A 22,142-nucleotide genomic window follows, 5' to 3' on the forward strand; every position below is an offset into this window, starting at 1 on the left:
TCACTAGCTTTAGGAGCGCAGTTCCTTCCTTAGATGAATGAAGGAGCAGTGCTCCGAAAGCTAGTGATTCAAAACAAACCTGTTGGACTTTAACCTGGTGTTGTAAGACTTCATATTGTACCCACCCCAGTCCAACGCCAGCATCTCCACATCATGAAAAATAAAGAAGCCTCGCAGAGGTGATTGTTTATAAGAATACTCATAAATTCTGTGGCTTAAGATCTGGACACCACAGGAGATGAATTTAACAGAAGTGTTTTTTTTTATTGAGGCATTTATAATGTTAACACTTTTCAACAATAACATCCAACAGAGACAGAACCCACAATAAAATAACCATCAACACCCCCCCCCCCCGGAACTCTCGATCCCCGCCTGCTGCTGCCTTCGTCCAAACGCCCCCAGGGCGAACCGATGGTTATCGCATATCGGTGCCCACAGCGATGTCCACTCAAAACCCGTGTGCTGCCGCCACTGTCACCACACCCTCAGGGCTGCCATTACTACTGGGCTTGTGGAGTACCAAGCTGGCGAGAACGGCAGAGGTGCTGTTAACAATGCCCTCAAAATTGTGCACTTACAGGATGCCACCTGCTCCCACACCGACCCCTCCTCCACTACCCACTTCCTGACCATCGATATGTTCGTCGTCCTGTAATAAAGTTCAGAACAGCCAGCTCCTGCCCCCCGCTCCAGCAGCACCTTCCTCACCCGTGGGATTTTACTGGCCCAAATCAATCTCAACATTTCTGCACTTCATTAAAAACGCCTTAGGGATAAAAATTGGGAGACACTGAAAAACAAAGAGCAACCTCGGGAGGACTGTCATTTTCACAGTCTGTACCCTCCCCGCTAGGGACAGCGGAGCACATCCCACCGTTGCAAGTCCCCCTTCATCTGCTCTATTAGCCTACCCAGTGTCAAATTTTAGAGCTGTCCCCATTCCCGTGCCACCTGCATACCCAAGTACCTAAAGCTCTCCACCACCACCTTTTAAAAAAAAATATATAATTTTTATTGAAAAATTTTGAATTTATACAACAACGAACCATAATAAAATACCAAAAATAACAATAATATTAGCAATCATAAACATTCGCCCCACCTCCATGAACAACACAGCATTTTAACAACAACGCAAATTAACACAATATTAAGTTACATAATAGAAACTATAATAATGCTGCTATTGACTAAGATACCTATCTTTGAGCCAGGAAGTCCAGAAAAGGCTGCCATCGTTTATAGAACCCTTGTATTGATCCTCTCAGGGCAAATTTGACCCTTTCCAATTTTATAAATCCCGCCATGTCATTGATCCAGGCCTCTCATCCTTCCACTGTAGCAAGATCCTTCGTCGGGATACTAAGGACTCAAAGGCCAGGACACCGGCCTCTTTTGCCTCCTGCACTCCCGGCTCTACCGCAACTCCAAAAATCGCGAGACCCCACCCTGGTTTGACCCTGGATCCAACCACCCTCGACACCGTCCCCGCCACCCCCTTCCAGAATTCTTCCAGTGCTGGGCATGCCCAGAACATATGGGCGTGGTTCGCTGGACTCCCCGAAAATCTGGTGCACCTGTCCTCACCCCCAAAGAACCTACTCATCCTAGTCCCGGACATGTGGGCCCGGTGCAGCACCTTAAATTGGATGAGACTAAGCCTCGCACATGAGGAGGAAGAGTTGACTCTCTCCAAGGCATCCGCCCAAGTTCCGTCCTCTATCTGCTCCCTGAGTTCCTCCTCCCATTTAGCCTTCAGCTCCTCCACTGATGACTCCTCCACATCCTGCATTACCGTATAGATGTCAGACACCTTCCCCTCTCCTACCCACACCCCCGAAAGCACCCTGTCCATCGTCCCCCGCGAGGACAACCAAGGGAATCCCTCTACCTGTCGCCTAGCAAACGCCTTTACCTGCAAGTATCTGAACATGTTCCCTTGGGGAAGCCCAAATTTATCTTCCAGTTCCCCCAGGCCCGCAAACCTCCCGCCAATAAACAGGTCCCTCAATTTACTGATGCCCACCCTTTGCCACCCCCTCTCCCCCCACCACCTTGAATGGCATCTACTCCAGTCTCCTATCCTGCCCCCTTGCCGGGATCACAAAAACCTCACTTTTACCCATATTCAATTTTTACCCTGGGAACTGGCCGAATTCCTCTATCATCCCTATAATCCCTCTAATCCCCACCAATGGGTCTGATATACATGACCGAACCGTCCCAAGAGCCACCACCACCTCAACCTCGCGCCCCTCTGTAGGCATCATGGTTACGATCAAGAACCTCCTAATATTGGCGGCAGGTGTCGTCTCTTAACAAACCCTGTCTGATCTTCTCCTATTACCCCTGGGACACAATCCTCAATCTGTGTGGCCAGGATCTTTGCTGACAATTTGGCATCCGCATTCAATAAGGAGTTTGGTCTATATGACCCGCAGTTTTCCAGGTCCTTATCCTGCTTCAAAATGAGAGAAATCGATGCCTACGACAACGTCGGGGGAAGCACTCCCAGCTCCTTTGCTTCATTAAATGCCCTTTCCAAGAGTGGCCCCAGCATCCTGAACATTTCTTATAAAATTCAACCGAGTATCCGTCCGGTCCTGGGGCCTTACTTGATTGCATCACTTCCAACCCCTCTATTACCTCCCCAAGCCCAATTGGGACTCCCAGGCCCTCCACCAGTTCCTCATTCACCTTTGGGAACTCCAGCCCTCCCAAAAATCGCCTCAACCCCTCTTCTCTGGTTGAGGGTTCTGATTTATACAGTTTGCTGTAAAAGTCTTGAAACACCATTCATTCCCACCGGATCCAAGACCACCTTCCCACCTGTATCCCTCACTTCCCAATCTCTCTCGCCGCTTCCTGCTTCATCAGCTGATGCACCTGCATCCTGCTCGCTTTCTCCCCGTACTCATACACCGCCCCTCTCACCCTCTTCAGCTGTCCACCGCCTTGCCTGTGGATAGGAGACCAAATTCCAATATAGCCTCTGGCGTTCCTTGAAAAGCCCTTCCTCTAGGATCTCTGCATATCTCCTGTCCACCTGCAGGATTTCTCCCAACAGCCTTTCTATCTCCGCCTGCTCTGCCTTCTCCTTGTGTGCCCGAATAGAAATAAATTCCCTCCCGATAACTGCCTTCAGTGCCTCCCAGACCGTACCCGCTGACACCTCCCCAGTATCGTTAATCTTTTAAAAAAAGTATTTTTATTAAGGTTTTGCAGAATTTTTCATAATAAAACAGTAGTAATCATAATAACAAAACAAACTAGAGTGAACATTAACATAGTGCAAAAGGAGAATATACAATAACAATTAAATAGACATTACCCCATGCAACCCAGTCTTCCCACACCATCCCAATGAAGCATTCCCCCCCCCCAAAAAACCCTCTCCAGACTTGGATCAAGGACCGTGTTGAAGTCTTCCCCCATAATCAGCCTATGAGAATCCAAGTCCGGTATCCCCATCCCCCCACGGTCAACTTCTATATTCCCCACCGCTTATTGACCAACATTGCCACCCCCTTCATTTTAAAGTCCAACCCCGAATGAAATACTTGCCCAACCCACCCCTTCCTCAACCTGATCTGGTCCCCCACCTTCAGGTGTGTTTCTTGCAGCATGGCCTCAGTTGCCTCAAGTGTGCTAGCACACTGGCCCTCTTGACTGGCCCATTCAAACCTCGAACGTTCCACGTGCCACCCCCGCCACCCCCCCCTCCCCAACTCAACCGATCAGCCAAAGCCCCTCTTGGGACAGCCTCCGACCCATGCCCCGCAACTCCCTTGGCTGGCCCTCGGGTGCCCACCATCATCAACCCTTCTCCTCCTCCATTTTAAAGGCCCCGCCCCTGTCAGTGTATTACCCCCAGATCCCCCAACTCTCCACATGCGTTGCCACACCCACTCCGACCGACCTATTCCTACTTTTTCGGGCATTTCTTGTCCTCGGCTCTACTAAACTAGAGGGTCAATCTGCTATACTCTCACTCCTACCCCTTTTTCCATCTCACTTCCACCTGCAAACCGGGGAAAAGGCCCAAAAAAGACCGGTAGGAGCGAGAACTACCAAATGTGCGATCACATCATGGCTGCCACTGGAAGTCCCCCAGAAGTGTTTTTTAACTAGTGCCAATAGATCTTTTCTGGTTTGGCAGTGGAGTTTTTTCACAGAAGAATGACCTTGGATAAAAGATGTGATAATGACAAATTTGCAGAATACTGCATTTATATTGAAATAAATCCATGATACTGACACTGGCTGTAGGCATTCAAGTTTGTTGCTAGCAGCCCCAAAATAAACTAAGATGACCACTGGCGAGATCCAGTTCTTAAAAATAAAACGGCAATACTTTTGTATTATTTGTTTAGTTTTCTCATTGCTTAGAGACAAGGAAGGGGTCACACTTATTTACAAAAATACTTTCATAAATGTCAACTCTCTGATTTTCTGTCATTCTTGCAACTCTTCAAAAAAAACCACAATCTGCTTCATTCTTCACATCCCTCGGGTTAGCAATGATCTTGATGAATGGCAGAAGCTGCTCGAGGGACTAAATGGCCTACTCCTGTTCCTGTGTTTCCCAAGGAGCTAGTAATTTCACAGAACACATATGCATGCCAACTGTAGGTATTTGGTTTGGATTTGTTTATTGTCATGTGTATCAAGGTACAGTGAAAAGTATTGTTCTGCGTACAGTTCAGACGGATCATTCCGTAGGTGAAAAGAAAAAACATCGGGCAAACATAAAGTACACAATGTAAATACATAGGCACAGGGTGAAGCATGCAGGAGTGCAGTACTACTCAGTAGAGAAGATGTGTGAAGAGATCCGATCAGTCCATAAGAGGGTCGTTTAAGAGTATGGTAACAGCGGGGGAGAAGCTGTTTTTTAAATCTATTAGTGCGTGTTCGCAGACTTTTGCATCTCCTGCACGATGGAAGAAGTTGGAAGAGTGAATAAGCCTGGTGGGAGGGGTGTTTGATTATGCTGCCTGCTTTCCCAAGGCAGCGGGAGGTTTTGATTATGCTGCCTGCTTTCCCAAGGCAACGGGAGGTTTTGATTATGCTGCCTGCTTTCCCAAGGCAGCGGGAGGTTTAGACTGGGGCGATTTTGTGTGATGGACTGGGCGGTGTTCATGACTCTCTATAGTTTCTTACGGTCTGGCTGTGATGCTGTCAGATACAATGCTTTCTATTGTGCATCTGTAAAAGTTGGTAAGAGTCAATGTGGGCATGCTGAATTTCCTAAGTTTGCTGAGAAAGTATAGGGGCTGTTGTGCTTTCTTGATCATAGCGTCGACGTGGTTGGGCCAGGACAGATTGTTGGTGATGTGCACACTGAGGAATTTGAGGCTGTCAACCATCTCCACCTCTGCCTTGTTCGTGCAGACAGGGTGTGCACAATATTTTGCTTCCTGAAGTCAATAACCAGCTCTTTAGTTTTGCTCACAATGCGATTGTAGTCGTTAAACCTCTCCACTAGGTTCTCTATCTCCGTCCTGGATTCTGACTCATTGTCGTTCGAGATCCGACCCATGACAGCCGTGTCATCAGCAAACCTGTAGATGGAGTTGGAGCCAAATTTTGCCATGCAGTCATGTGTGTATAGAGAGTATAGTAGGGGGCTAGGTACGCAGCCTTGCGGGGCCCCGGTATTGAGGACTATAGTGGAAAAGATGTTTTTAATCCTTGCTGATTATGGTCTATGGGTCAGAAAGTCGAGGATCCAGTTGCAGAGTTGGAGCTTTGATATGAACTTGGCTGGGATTATGGTGTTGAAGGCGGAGCTGCACTCACTAAATCGAAGTCTGATGTAGGGGTCCTAGTTATCGAGATGCTCCAGGGATGAGTGTCGGGCCAGGGAGAGGGCGTCTGCTTTAGACCGTTTGTGGCGGTATGCTCACAGTTGGCGTTTTTATTGCCTGTTTGGTGAGTCAGCATTTGTAATACAATCAATGCAACTGGACCCAATGTGTGTCTCTGTCCATGAGCCTGGTGACTGATGCACTAGGCAAGTCGTGTCCCTCCTTAAAACTGCTCTCAGCACTACTCGTATGGATTGCTGTCTCTGTATGCTAGAGATGGGAGCTCTTCCTGAAGTAGTTTTGGAAATGCAGTTAATTAATGTGTTAAAATTAGCTTCTGGCACCACATACAGCTCTTTACTATCTCATTTAATAATCGCTTATTGTCACAAGTATGCTTCAATGAAGTTACTGTGAAAAGCCCCTAGTCGCCACATTCAGGCGCCTATTCGGGGAGGCCAGTACGGGAATTGAACCGTGCTGCTGGCCTTGTTCTGCATTACAAGCCAGCTGAACATGATAAAAGCCTGAAAAACACTTGAGAAAAGTAAGAACTGTGTTTTTACTGTTGTGATAAAAGGCTAATTATTATTCTGCACTTTATGGTTTTTATTATTTTAACGACAAAAATCATTGTGCTTTAACTAAACTTGTTTGGGTGGTATTGTTGCATCATGGTTATGGATAATGCCTTTGATTTGAGGAACAGGTTTTATTGTGGTAACAATTATTGTGTCTAAGATAGTTGAGATGTAAATTATTCCAATAGCTTCTGATGGCATATGGTTTTTAATCATGAAAGCCATTAGCTGAGAAAAATAGTCCTAATTCTATAGGCCTTTTAAGCTAAAGTTTGTTTTAAAGATGACTTTACTGACAAAATTATAGTTGTTTTAAAAAAAACAATGAGAACACACAAATCAGAGTTAATCTATTTTACTTTTAATTTTTTTTCTATTGATACATGAATTCCATACCTGTATTGATTTTTTAATCGTTAATTATGCATTCTACGAGAGATAATTAACAATTTGGCAAGTATTTAGTTTTAAAATGTGGTTCCCAAGTTTCTACTTTGGATAAAGTTTTTTTTTAAAAGACTCCCAAGTAACAAAGGTTACCAACCCCTGCTGGGTTGTAAGTGTGATCAACCATTTGAGCTCTGTGTTAGATACTCGTGACATGGGTGGGGGGAGTAGTGTATGTTTAAATTGCATTGACTTGAACAGAATAATGACGAATTGCTATTTATTTGAATTCTTTGGAGCTTTTCATCATGCTATTTAGACATCTGCTTATCTCACTTTCACTCCTCCCTCCACTCAGTTTTACTTTGCTCCTTTGTTTCAACGTCTTTTTTCCTCCAATTCAATTTCCATTCACTTTCACTTGGTTAACTTCCTTCTCTCTTCGTGCAAGATTTCCCTCCCCACCCTTTTGCTTCAATCTCATTCTTTGTAGCTGCTTTCACTTGTATTTATTTCTGTATAATTTTAGGGCAGCACGGTGGCGCAGTGGGTTAGCCCTGCTGCCTCATGGCGGTGAGGTCCCAGGTTCGATCCCAGCTCTGGGTCACTGTCTGTGTGGAGTTTGCACATTCTCCCCGTGTTTGCGCGGGTTTCGCCCCCACAACCCAAAGATGTGCTGGTTAGGTGGATTGGCCGCTCTAAATTGCCCCTTAATTTGGAAAAAAAAAGAATTGGGTACTCTAAAACTTAAAAAAAAAAAATTCTGTATAATTTTTCCCTTTATCTCTCTAACCCTTAACCTCCATTTCTCCTCCGATCAGTCACTTCACTGTTCACTCTCTCTCTCTCTCCTCCACTAAAATATTTCTTTTCACTTTAGTCTTAGTTCTGCTGTCACTGCTTTAGTTCGTCCCCTCTTCTCCAATTCACTCTCATTGATGTTTCAACTCAGAATCTCTCATTCTTCAGTACTGTGTCATCACTTCTGCCAATTCAGTCTTTTTCTTTTCCTTCCTCCCTCATTTTCCTGTCTGTCTTCTACACATATACATGTGTTTATATCTGGATCTCTGATGCTTTTACTTCTCTGTTTTCTTATATTCTTGACCCCCCCCCTCCTTCCTGTCTATTGGGTGAGGAGAAGTAGCAACACGAAGCCTCAAATGAGTGGGCAGATTAAATCGACTTCCTTGACTGCAGTGCTTGGGAAACGAGAGAAAGGGATACTAGAGACAGTGACGTGTGCTGGGGATGAAATCTAAGAGTTCAGTTTGGTGACCTTCAGTGCCATGCTGGAAAGTTTCCCATTTAGCCTTGAGGAGCATCGACACTGTGAACTATTGCAATAGAGAAGAGGTTAGCTATTGGTGAGTTTCTTGTTTGTGCTCCGATCAAGGACAAGTCTATTTCTGGTAAATTTAGATAGAAGTCTTAAAGATTCTTGCACAAACCAAAAACTAGATGTAAATGATTTAAATATAATTTTAAAAAAAACATTCATTTCTATCTTCAGTGTTGATGAAATGTCGCTCGCCTGAAAATGTTAACTTTTCTTCTCTCCTCACAGACCTGACCTACTGAGTATTTCCAGCATTTTAAAAAAAAAAGTCAGATTTCCAGTATTCACAATATTTCGCTTTTATAAATAATTTAGACAAAGGAGTGACAGAGAAGGTGGTGTGTCTGGACTGCAGAATGTGCAGTCAGTCTGTGCTTGCGAAACTCGAATTCTAATATTAGATTTGGTTCCACGATTGGACATCATTCGCTAGAAAGTCTTCAGTGTGCTAAGAATTCTGCTGATAACCAATTTAAGACTGTCAGTAGAGCTCGCAGTGTGGCACATTTGAGTGTACTGGAAGCTACATATATTAATACACAAGGCCCTGTTCTTTGTAGACAGTATGAACATGTGCAGACATTGAGTGCGATTTAATGCAATGGGAACAAAGACCCATAGCGAGCGCGTTTAGCCATGTGTTTCACGGCGCTCTTAGTGCCGAAAAACACAACGCTAGTGAACGGTACTCTGGCTAAATAGGGGGGGCTCAGTGGGGAACGCGTGGCTGAGGCCGTACATTGCCCTGTTTTGTGCACTGAGGAGCTCCGCTCGCCGGAACTACTCAGTGCAGTGAGAGATTTTTAAATGGCATCCCAGTCTCTGGAGCCCCTGCTGCAACCTATGATCACCCCCTCCACCCATGTCACAGCTCACTATGAGGTGGTCCTTGGGCCTGCTGCACCCCCAACACCCGTGTAGAGCAGTCACAGCATGAAAAATGCCAGTTTGGCACCTGGTGCCCTGGCAGTGCCACATGGGCACTTGGCAGTGCCAGGCTGGCACTCTGGTGTGAGTCAATATAGGACATTTAGTAATTGCTTATTTCATTGAATCCCTAGAGGAGGCCATTCAGACCATTGTCTGCACCGATTCTCAAAGAGCACCCCACCGAGGCCCACTCCCCTGGGCGGCACAGTAGCATAGTGGTTAGCACAGCTGCTTCACAGCTCCAAGGTCCCAGGTTTGATTCCTGCATGGGTCACTGTCTGTGCGGAGTCTGCATGTTCTCCCTGTGTCTGCGTGGATTTTCTTCGGGTGCTCCGGTTTCTTCCCACAGTCCAAAGATGTGCAGGTTAGTTGGATTGGCCATGATAAATTGTCCTTAGTGTCCAAAAAGAAAAGCTTAGATGGCGTTACAGGTATAGGGATGTGTGGGCATAAGTGGGGTGCTCTTTTATAAGGGGCGGTGTAGACTCAATGGGCCAAATGGCCTCCTTCTGCACTGTAAATTATATGATTCTATGATTCTGCCCTATCCTTGCCTAACCTACACATCCTTGGAGACTTGAGGTGCAATTTAGCATAGCCAATCCACCTGGTCTGAACATCTTTGGACTTTGGAGGTTAAAAAAAAATTATTTCATGATATGTGGGTGTCGCTGGCGAGACCATTTGAGAAGGTAGTGGGGAGTCATTGCCTTATCTGCTGCAGTCCATCTAGTGTAGATATACCTACAGTGCTGTTAGGAAGGAAGTTCCAGGATTTTGAACCAGTGACCGTGAAGGAACGGTGATATAGTTCAAAGTCATTCTGGTGTGTAGTTTGGAGGAAACTTGCAGGTGCTGTTGTTCCCATGCGTCTGCTGCCTTTGTCCTTCTGGGAATCTAGATGATATAAGTTTGGAAAATGCTGTCAAAGGAGCATTGGTGAGATTTTGTGTGCATCCTGTACGCAGTACACACTGCAAACAGTGTGCAGATGGTAGAGATAATGCATCTTTAGGATGGTGGATGGGGTGCCAGTCAAGAGGACTGCTTTGTCCTAGATGTTGTCGATCTGCTTGAGTGTTGTTGGAGTTGCACTCATCCAGGCAAGTGAGGAGTATTTCCCAATTGGCAGGTTCTGGGGACCAAGGAGGTGAGTTACTCATCACAGAATTCCCAGTATCTGACCTGCGCTTCTAGCCACAGTATTTATATGGTTTGTCCAGTTCAGGTTTTGATCAATGACATGCACCAGCATGCTGATATGGGGGATCCAACAATGGTCATTCCCCCCCCCTATTCTTCTATGGGATGTCTCCTCCCCCCCCCCCCCCCCCCCCCCCCCCCCCCCCCCGCATTGGGCAGCCGGCTCATCCTTGATTTTTAAGGTGCGCCCTGTACACTGCCTTCAGTTGTATCAGCCCCAACCTTGCACAGAGTCGAGGCATTCCCCCTCTGCAGCACCTCACACCACAGTCACTCTTCCAGCTCTCTCCGCCCTCCCAGCTCTTGCTCCCACTTCACTTTAGTCCCCTCCACAGACGCCGTATCCTCCTCCAGGTTCCACCTGTAGATCATCGAAACGACCCCCTCCCCAACCCGCCGGCTGCACTATCGCGAATCGCCCCCAAGGAACAAATCCTTCATTTCCTTAATCCCGCTCCCATCTCATCCCCGAAACCTCGCATCTATTTTCCCGGCTCAGACCCATGATTCCCCCAAATCGGCATCTCCCCTGACCTAGCCCCCCAGCTTAGTGTTGCCTAAACTGCCTCCTTCAATGTGGCCACCACCACCGGACTCGGCGAGTACTTTCCTCGGGCCATTGGGAGGGGCGGTGTTGTGGATGCTGGCAATGCCTACAAGAGCCCACCTCCATCTTTCCCCACAGAGCCCTTCCCTCATTGCTCCAGTCCCGCACATTCTCCACATTTGTCGCCAAATAATTATACAACAAGTTTGAGAGGCTTAGCGCCCTACCCCCCCTGAAATAATACCCTCCTAACCTTGACCACCTTTCCCCCACACCCCCAAATGAACGAGGAGATCAACTTGTCCACCTCCCCTGAAGAAGGACTTGGGTAAAAAGACCGGCAGTCATTGAAATAAAAACAGGAATAGCGGCAAAACATTAATTTTAACACTCAGCACCCAGCCCGCCAAGGACAGAGGGCGATTGTGCCAACTCAACAAATCTGCCTTCGCCCTCCCCACCCAAACTAGTGAAATTAAAGCCCTGTCCAATCTCTGCTAACCTGTACCCCCAAATACCAAAAGTGGGTTGCCGCCCAGCAGAATGGCAGCACCCAACCCCCCCCCAAAACCCACGACCACTACCACAATACCCTTCCACATCCCCGAGCCATTTGGTGCAATGGTCAAGGGCTCTATAGCAAATACAAACAATAGAGGGTACATAGGACACCCATGCCTCATACCCCGATGCAGTGCAAAATAACCCAAATTCATGCTGTCAGTACAAACACTTGCCATTGTTTCCTTATACAGCAGCCACACCGACGTCACAAACGTTAACGCAGTTCCAAATCTATCCAGTATTGCCATCAAATAACCCCACTCTACCATATCAAATGCCCAGTGCCACCACCACCTCCGTCTCCCTTCTCTTTGCTGGAGAAAGGACCACATTCGGCAACCTCCTTGTGTTTGAGAACAACTGCCTTCCCTTCATAAACCCCGTCTAGTTCTCTCCAATCACCTTCAGGAGATATCCTTCCAACTTTGACGCCAACACTGTTGCCAATATCTTGGCGTCTACATTCAGCAGAGATATGGACCTATAAGTCCTGCACTCCACTGTCTTTCTTTAGTAGCAACGAGATGGAAGCCTGCCCAATCATTTGCGGCCAGACACCCCTACCTATCACATCCTCAAACATTCCCACCATCACCACCGCCAGCTTGTCCTTAAATTTCAACTGGGAACCCATTGGGCCCCGCCACCTTCCCTGCCTGCATCTTCCCAATCGTCTCCTTCACCTCCTGATCCCGACCGGCTCCTCCAACCCTGCCTCATCCGCCACGCCTGCTCCAGGGAGTTAGGTTGGAAGCTAAAGAGAAGGACGAGCTGAATAGTAATCACATGAATGGGTCGGACCTATACACGTCCCTATAAAATTCCTCAAATACTTTATTAATCTGCTCTGGAGCCACCACCAATTTCCCTGTTCTATGCCCTACCCGAACTATCTTCCTTGCCGCTGCCTCTCTCCGGAGCTGGCTGGCCAGCATATGCCCTGCCTTCTCTCCATAGTCATAGACAGCCCCCCTCACCCTCCTCAACTGACTCACTGCTTTCCCCGTGGAGAATTGGTCAAACCTCGCCTTCAACTCCTTCCTCCTGGCCAGGAAACCTGTGTCCGGGTTCCCCGCATACCTCTCATTCACCTCCAGAATCTCCTTGCTCAGTTTTCCACCTTAGTCTTGAACAAGATCATTCCTCCCCCACCCCCCACCCCCACCACACACCACCACCTCTACTTCCTTCAGAGCCTCCCAGACCTCCGACTGTAAGACCAGCCCGTTCAATTAAACACCACATGTTCCTCACTCACCATCCCAATCTTATCACAGAAGTTCTGGTTGGCTAACAACCCAAAGTCCATTCTCCACCCCTGCCTCTGGGCTATCCCCTTCTCCAAAATCACATCCATCCAATGCTGAGCATAATCCAAAATCACAATTGTTGAGTACTCCGACCTCCTAGTGACCTCCTCCTCTGACCAGCCAATAGTGCCTTCCCCACCATGCAAAAAAAATCAATCCTCGAATACCCCTTATGCACTGGAGTCCAAAAACCAGAGCTCGAGCAGGAGCTACCCAACATGTGACCTCCAGCTACATGCCGTCACCAGAAGTATATTGCATATTTTTAAATTTAATTTAAATTCCACCAGCTGCTATGGTGAGATTTGAACCCATCTCCTCACAGCAATAGCATGGGCCTCTGAAATACAAGTCCAGTAACATCACCGTTATGCCACTGTGTCCCCACCAAGGTAATGCCATTGAATGCAAGGTGGATATAGCTACATTCTCTCATTGGAGATGGTCATTGCCTGGCACTTGGCGTGAATGATATTTTTCCCTTATTGTCCTAAGCCTGAATGTTGTCCAGGTTTTGCGGTACATGTACAGCGACTGCTTCAGTATCTAAGGAATTGTGACTGGTATCGAACATTGTGCAATCATCAGTGAACAAGGGGAGCAACCAGAAGTCGTGGTGCATATAGGCACCAACGACAATGCTGAGAAAGGGAATGAGGATCTAAAAAAAGTGATTTTAGGGAGTTAGGTTGGAAGCTAAAGAGAAGGACGAGCTGAGTAGTAATCACACGAATGCTACCGGTACCACGTGCTAGTGAGGCAAGGAACAGAGAGCGAGTGCTGCTGAACATGCGGCTACAGGGCTGGTGCAGGAGGGAAGGCTTCAGATATGTATATCATTGGGATACCTTCTGGGGAAGGTGAGACCTGTACATGAAGGACAGGTTGCACCTAAACTGGAGGGGCACAAATATCCTGGGGCGGGAGGTTTGCTAGAGCTCTTCGGGAGGATTTAAACTAGTTTGGCAGGGGACGGGAACCAGAGCTACAGATCAGAGGATAGGGTCGCTGTTGCACATGCAGAAATTCTATGTAGCGATGGGGCAAAGTTACACTCAAGTGGAATGGGTTAAAGTGTGTCTGTTTCAATGCAACGAGTGTCAGGAATAAGTGAGATGAACTTAGACCATGGATCAGTACTTGGAACTACGATGTTATGGCCATTACGGAGACATGGATTTCACAGGGGCAGGAATTGTTAGATGTTCCGGGGTTTAAATGTTTTAAGAAGAATAGGGAGGGAGGTAAAAGAGGGAGGGGGGAGTGGCACTGTTAATTAGGGAGTCCCTTACAGCTGCAGAAAAGTAAGTAGTCGAGCAAGGTTTTTCTACTGAGTCAGTATGGGTGGAAGTCAGAAACAAGAAAGGAGTAGTCACTTTATTGGGAGTTTTCTATTGATCCCCCAATAGCAATAGAGAGATGGAGGAACAGATTGGGCGGCAGATATAGGAAAGGTGCAGAAGTAACCGAGTTGTTGTCATGGGTGACTTCAACTTTCTTAATATTGACTGGAACCTCCTTGGTGCAAATGGTTTGGATGGAGCAGATTTTGTCAGGTGTGTACAGGAAAATTCCTGACTCAATATGTAGACAGGCCCACCACTGTGGAGGCTGTATTGGATCTGGTGCTTGGCCATAACATCGTAGTTCCAAGTACTGATCTATGGCCTAAGTTCATCTCACTTATTCCTGACACTCGATGCATTGAAACAGACACACTTTAACCCATTCCACTTGAGGCAAGGTGTCCGATGTCTAGGTGAGAGAGCATTTTGGTGACAGTGACCACAACTCCTTGACCTTTACTATAGTCATGGAGAGGTATAGGAACAGACAGTATGGGAAGGAACAGACAGTATGGAAATGTATTTACTTGGGGGGGGGAGGGGAAATTATACTGCTATTAGACAGGAGCTGAGGAGCATTAATTGGGAACAGATGTTCTCTGGGAAATGCACAGCAGTAATGTGGGGGTTGTTTAAGGAGCACTTGCTGCGAGTGCTGGATAGTTTTGTTCCACAGAGTCAAGGAAGGAATGGTAAGGTGAAAGTCTTGGATGACAAGAGAAGTGAAACTTCTAGTCAAGAGGAAGAAGGAAGCTTACATAAGGTTGAGGAAGCATGGATCTGGCATGGCTCTAGAGGGTTATAAGGTAGCCAGGAAGGAACTCCAAAATGGACTTAGGAGAGCTAGAAGGTGGCATGATAAAGCTGCGGTGGAAAGGATTAGGGAAAATCCCAAGGTGTTCTACACCTATGTGAGAAATAAGAGGATGATCAGAGTGAGAGTAGGGCTGATCAGGGATAGTGGAGGGAACCTACGCCTCAAGTCTGAGGAGGTAGGGGAGGCCCTAAATGAATATTTTGCTTCAGTATTAACTAGCGATAGGGACATTTTTGCTCGTGAGAACAGTGTGAACCAGGCTAATAGGCTCAAACATGTTGATATTAAGAAGGAGGATGTGCTGGAAATTTTGATAAACGTGCCCTGGGCCAGACGGGATATAGCCAAGGTTACTACGGGAAGCGAGGGAGGAGATTGCTGCGCCGATGGCGATGATTTTTGCATCCTCACTCTCCATTGGAGTAGTCCGGATGATTGGAGGGAGGCGAATGTTGTTCCCCTGTTCAAGACAGGGAATAGGGAAAATCCCTGGGAATTACAGGCCCATCAGTCTTGCGTCTGTGGTGAGCAAAGTACTGGAAAACATTCTGAGGGATAGGATTTCTGATTATTTCAAAAAACAAAGTTTGATAAAAGATTGTCAGCATGGCTTTGTGAGGGGCAGGTCATGTCTCACAAGTCTCATTGAATTCTTTGAGGATGTGATGCGATACATTGATGAAGGTCGGGCAGTGGATATAGTGTACGTGGACTTCCGTAAGGCATTTGATAAGGTTCCCCATGGTAGGCTCATTCAGAAAGTCAGGGGACATGGGATACAGGGAAATTTGGCTGTCCGGATACAGAATTGGCTGGCTGAAAGAAGACAGCGAGTGGTAGTGGATGGAAAGTTTTCCGCCTGGAGGTCGGTGACCAGTGGTGTCCCGCAGGGATCTGTTCTGGGGCCTCTGCTCTTTGTGTTTTTTATACAAGACTTGGATGAGGAAGTGGAAGGGTGGGTTAGTAAGTTTGCCGATGACACGAAGATTGGTGGAGTTATAGACCGTGTTGAGGGTTGTTGCAGGTTACAACAGGACATTGACAGGATGCAGAGCTGGGCTGAGAAGTGGCAGGTGGAGTTCAACCTCGATAATTGTGGTTATTCATTTTGGAAGGTTGAATTTGATTGCTGAATACAGGATTAAAGGCAGGATTCTTGAATGTGTGGAGGAACAGAGGGATCTTGGGATCCACGCACATAGATCTCTCAAAGTTGCCACCCAGGTTGATAGGGTTGTTAAGAAGGCATATGGTGTGTTGGCTTTCATTAACACGGGGATCGAGTTTAAGAGCTGCGAGGTTTTGCTGCAGATTTTTAAAACCCTGTTTAGACCATACTTGGAATATTGTGTCCAGTTCTGGTCGCCTCATTATAGGAATGATGTGGATGCTTTGGAGAGAGTGCAGAGGAGATTTACCAGGATGCTGCCTGGACTGGAGGGCATGTCTGATGAAGAAAGGTTGAGGGAGCTAGGGCTTTTCTCACTGGAGCAAAGAAGCAAGAGAGGTGACTTGATGGAGGTGTACAAGGTGATGAGAGGCATGGATAGAGTGGATAGCCAGAGACTTTTCCACAGGGCGGAAATGGCCATCACCAGGAGACAATTTTAAGGTGATTGGAGAGATGTAAAGGGGAGATGTCAGAGGTAGGTTCTTTACACAGTGGTGGGTGTGTGGAATGCACTGTCTGCGTAGATGATGGAGTCTTAAGTCATTGGGGACTTTTAAGCGACTCTTGGGCACATGGACAGAAGTATATTGGAGGTTAGGTTGATCTTAGATTAGGATAAATGGTCGGCACAACATTGTGGGCCGAAGGGCCTGTACTGTGCTGTATTATTCTATGTTCTATGAGGTTATAGATTATGGTTGAATATATTTTGGCTGCTGCTGATGACCCGCATGCCTCATGGGTGTCCAGTCTTGAGTTGCGAGACTGTTCTGATCGCCCCCATTTAGCACTTTGGTATTGCCACATGGCGAACTGAATAGTATCCTCTGTGTGGAAGGGAACCCCATTGCACAGAGGACAGTGCCATCATCATTCCTGTTTGTAGTGTCTTGGACAGTTACATCTGAGACGGGTAGATTGTTGAGGACCAGGTCTAGTAGGTTTTTCCATCTTGTTGGTTTCCTCATCACTTGCTGCAGGCTCAATCTGGCAGATATGTGACTCTGCCAGTTTGGTCAGTAGTGATACAACTAAGCTACTCTTGGTGATGGACATTGAGGTAGATCATCTAGAATACTTTCTGTGCCTGTGCCAACCTGAATGTTTCTTTTCAATGATGCTCAACATGGAGGAGGACTAATGCATCAGCTGATGGCGGGAAATAGGTGATAATCAACAGTAGGTTTTCTTGCCCATGTTTGACCTGATACCGTGAGACTTCATAGGGTCCGGAGTCAATGTTAAGGACTCCCAAGGCCACTTCTTTCTGACTGTAAACACAAGGTACTGCCATCTCTGGTTCCACCCTGCCAATGGACAGGGCATACCCAGAGATGGTAATAGAGGAGCCTGAGACATTGACTATAAGGTATGATTTTTGAGAGTAAGACTTTGTCAGGCTGTTGCTTGACTAGCCTGAACTTTGCAGACTCGATAAGGTGAGCTTCTCGCCCTTGTCATTTCCGGAGCCTTGATCAATGTCAGATGGTCCAACAGGTTTTATTTCTTTTTTGACTTTTCTGTAGTGGTTTACGGCAACTGCATTGCTTTTTGGGCAGCTAAGAATCAACCACACTGCTGTGGGTCTGGAATCTCATTTTATATAAGACCATGTAAGGACAGTAGATTATCTTCTTTCAAAAACATTAGTGAACCAGATGTTTTTGTTTCATGCAATCAATGGTTTGATGGTACCATTTCTGAGACTATCTTTCACTTGCAAATTTTTATTTCTACATTTTATTAATTAATGTAGTAATTAATCCTGCAGCTGCCAAAGTGGGGTTCGGCCTTTCTATTAAGAGGACTATAATGGAAGGGAGTGGAAATCAGCCTCAGTTATAGAAATCCCTGTTTAGGCCTCACCTGGAGTATAGTGAATAGTTCTGTGCACACCACCTTAGGAAGGATATATTGACCTTGGAGGGTGTGCCTTACCACATGGTACCTGGACTACAAGCCTTAAACTTGAGACAGATTACACAAACTAGGATTATATTCCCTGGAATTTAGAAGCTTCAGATGTGATTTTATCAAAGATTCCATGATATTAAGGGGAAGGCGCAGGGGAGATTAGGAAAAACTGTATTTGTGCTGGTTGGAAGTCTAGGGCTGGGGGCATGGTCAAAAGAATTTGAGCTTTCGGGGTTGAAATGAGGAAACTCTTCTTCAGGCAAAGGTTAGTGAAGGTGTGGAACTCTCTTCCGCAAATGTTTTTGATAATAGACCAACTGTTAATTTTAAAGCTGAGATGGGTTTAATACCTGTTCGCCACAGGTATGAAGGAATCTGGAGCCAAAATGGGTATATGGAGCTTGGTTAAAGTTCAACCATGATCTCAGTGAATGGCAGAGGTTCGGAGTAAATGGCCAACTCCCTTTCTATTTTTTAAAAGTAGGCCATCTGCTTTCCTGTGCTCAGTTCAAGAAGAAAGCCATGGATAGTTAAAGGTAAATACTGTTTATAAAAATAAGTGATCACTGCTAAAAAGAGCTGGTGACACAAACAGCTGATCTGAATGGATTCCGATAATTTTGAAAATGGCAGATCATGTTGCTGGGTTCCTGTGCAGGAATGTTCTAGATTGATATCTACTTCCGAATCCCAGCACTGTTCCTTTTCAACTTCAACCTGGTACAGGAATCCAGAAAACTCGATGTTCAGACTGAAGTAGGAGAGCATAACAGTGTTATTGAATACAGGAGGCTCATGCTAATTCATTGTGTTTTTGCTGGGAAAGCTGACAGCACTTCTGAAATGTTTGCGATTTACAGAACCCCATTGAGGGTCATAACTGGGTTATGGGGATAGGGTGGAGGTGTTGACCTTGGGTAGGATGCTCTTTCCAAGAGCCGGTGCAGACTCGATGGGCTGAATGGCCTCCTTCTGCACTGTAAATTCTATGTATCTATATGTATGTGGGCAAAGGCAACCATTTGTCACCGAAACGTCCATAAGCAGCAATGAGATGATCGACCAGTTAAAGATTGGTCCTTCCAAATTGTACTATTGTGCTAGGTTTGCAATGTTGGACTGAAAATGTATTTAACTCTTGTATGTTAAATTATGCTTTTATTACTTCCTTGCAAGGAATCAAATTTGAACCTGCAGTGCAATGTTTCAAAAGCAAAGTACTGCGGATGCTGGAATCTGAAACTAAAGAGAAAATGCTGGAAAATCTCAGCAGGTCTGGCAGCATCTGTAAAGAGAGAAAAGAGCAAACATTTTGAGTCCAGATGATTCTTTTTGTAGAAGCTAAAAGACAGAGAAAGTGGGAAATATTTATACTGTGGAGCGAGAATGAAAGATGAGTCATAGCCACAGAAACCAAGGGAACAGGGTTCTAATGGCCACAGAAACCAAGGGAAAGAGAGAAACAAAAAGTGTGAAAGGCCAAACAGCAGAGAAACTAAACTGTGACAGATGTAGATGTGGGGAGAGGAGAAAGGGGAAGCAATGGGGGAGAAAAGGTAAGGAAAGCAATGTTTTATTTTGGTCCTCTTGTAATTGTCAGATATTGCTTGTAAAAAAAAAAAAGAGACATGTTGCTCGAAACATTTCATCCTGCATTCATCAGGACAAATGCAAAAATGCCAAATTTCAAATGATGACAAAAATGTATACTGCAGAAGAAGAGGGTGGGGATTGGTTGGCAAGTCAACTCTGGCTGAGGGTGTTGTCATGGAGAAAGCAATGGGGAATTGTAGGTTTCCCAAACTGCCAGGTTATTCAAAAAACGTGCAAGTCTTGAACATATTCCTTTTTGTTTGAATAAAGCTTCTAACAACTGTGAATGAGCCATATTATGAGCTTAACTGATTATCTTAAATTGTTTGTCAGTGTAGCGATTAATACACTCTAGATTGTTCAGTGAGTGCTGCCTAATCGCACCCAACAGTGAATGTTTTGTTTTAGGTTTTACAAGCCAGGCTAGTTCCGTACAGCTGTCCGCTGCCTATGAATAATTGAAGAAAAATTCCTTTTTAACCAATAGTTAAGGTCTATGGACTTGATACAGCACTGGCACTGGAATTGTTCACTGTGTTGCACAATTGTGCGTTGGACAGAACGTCTTTTTAGACTGATGGCAGCATCCTGTTGGTAGAATACTGTTTGCATTGCCACTTGTCCCTTGTGGGAGCATGAAACGGCTTGATAGTCTGCTGTTCAAATTTTTTAGATGCTTTGCCGTTCCCTTCAAGGCGCTCCTGCTCCCCACCCCACAATGATGTCCCGAATCAATGCTCTCTTCAACACTTTACCCATGTTTTGCGACCTATCCTTTCTTTCCCGACCATCACAGACCTTCCGGTCCAGCCTTTCGATCTGACAGGTAATTAGTCAGAAAAGTGAGCAAATGAAAAGTTCAAATGAGGTCTCCCATGTTTTTCTCATTTCAGAATGCTGTGATCACCTTCCCACACCCAAGTCCATTCCCTCCTTGCCTCCATGTAAATATCAAGGCCATTCTATATCTGGTCCCGGTTCTAGGGCTCAGAGGATAAAAGGTTGGTTATCTTGCTACAGTAAGATTTTAAATAATGGTGCAGGTCTTAAATGTTTCAGGATTCTAGTAGCATTTCTCTGAGACAGCGATAAATTGTTTCAGTTTCCAGTAATAGGAATTAACAAATAGCCCTGATATCTTTATATGCATTACTGCCACATCACAATAAGAAACTGATGGGAGCAATTGTCTTTCAAAGTGTTGAGTATAGCGATCACATGATGTCAGATGTCGTCTTTTTGTTACCATAGTATATAATAAAGAACATTGCCTCTTGGATATTCCCATTTCTTGGACAATTCTTCTACTGTGGAATCTGATATCTTAACCAAAGGATGGTTAAGGTGACCCAAAGTTGTTGACTTTTGTTAATCTCAAATTTTGATGTGGACATTCATTTCGCCTGGGGTGGAGTTGAATCCAGATTTCAGAGGTGAAAGGGCAATGTGGTAACCTGTTTTAGCAGTTAGTAACCTAGATATTATTGTTTTGTTGTCTGAAATGCTATTGTAGGCCATTACTGAATAAAAGCCTATCGTGTTACTTTGAATGTCATGAACTGAATACTTATAGACATAGACATAGAACGATACAGCGCAGTACAGGCCCTTCGGCCCTCGATGTTGCACCGACATGGAAAAAATCTAAAGGCCATCTAACCTACACTATGCCCTTATCATCCATATGCTTATCCAATAAATTTTTAAATGCCCTCAATGTTGGCGTGTTCACTACTGTTGCAGGTAGGGCATTCCACGGCCTCACCACTCTTTGCGTAAAAAACCCACCTCTGACCTCTGTCCTATATCTATTACCCCTCAATTTAAGGCTATGTCCCCTCGTGCTAGCCACCTCCATCCGCGGGAGAAGGCTCTCGCTGTCCACCCTATCTAACCCTCTGATCATTTTGTATGCCTCTATTAAGTCACCTCTTAACCTTCTTCTCTCTAACGAAAACAACTTCAAGTCCATCAGCCTTTCCTCATAAGATTTTCCCTCCATACCAGGCAACATCCTGGTAAATCTCCTCTGCACCCGTTCCAAAGCTTCCACGTCCTTCCTATAATGAGGCGACCAGAACTGTACGCAATACTCCAAATGCGGCCGTACTAGAGTTTTGTACAACTGCAACATGACCTCATGGCTCCGGAACTCAATCCCTCTACCAATAAAGGCCAACACACCATAGGCCTTCTTCACAACCCTATCAACCTGGGTGGCAACTTTCAGGGATCTATGTACATGGACACCGAGATCCCTCTGCTCATCCACACTACCAAGAATTTTACCATTAGCCAAATATTCCGCATTTCTGTTATTCTTTCCAAAGTGAATCACCTCACACTTCTCCACATTAAACTCCATTTGCCACCTCTCAGCCTAGCTCTGCAGCTTATCTATGTCCCTCTGTAACCTGCAACATCCTTCCGCACTGTCTACAACTCCACCGACTTTAGTGTCGTCTGCAAATTTACTCACCCATCCTTCTGCGCCCTCCTCTAGGTCATTTATAAAAATGACAAACAGCAACGGCCCCAGAACAGATCCTTGTGGTACGCCACTCGTAACTGAACTCCATTCTGAACATTTCCCATCAACTACCACTCTCTGTCTTCTTTCAACTAGC

At 45.7% G+C, this 22,142-nt stretch overlaps 1 protein-coding gene across 1 annotated transcript in view; it reads left to right on the top strand.

Annotated features, from left to right (window-relative positions):
• Positions 1 to 22,142, top strand: part of LOC119970384 (guanine nucleotide-binding protein subunit alpha-14) — a 258,003-nt gene that overhangs the window by 108,422 nt on the left and 127,439 nt on the right. The window lies entirely within an intron of this gene.

This window comes from Scyliorhinus canicula, chromosome 8 (assembly GCF_902713615.1).
Source record: "Scyliorhinus canicula chromosome 8, sScyCan1.1, whole genome shotgun sequence".
Classification (NCBI taxonomy): Eukaryota; Metazoa; Chordata; class Chondrichthyes; order Carcharhiniformes; family Scyliorhinidae; genus Scyliorhinus; species Scyliorhinus canicula.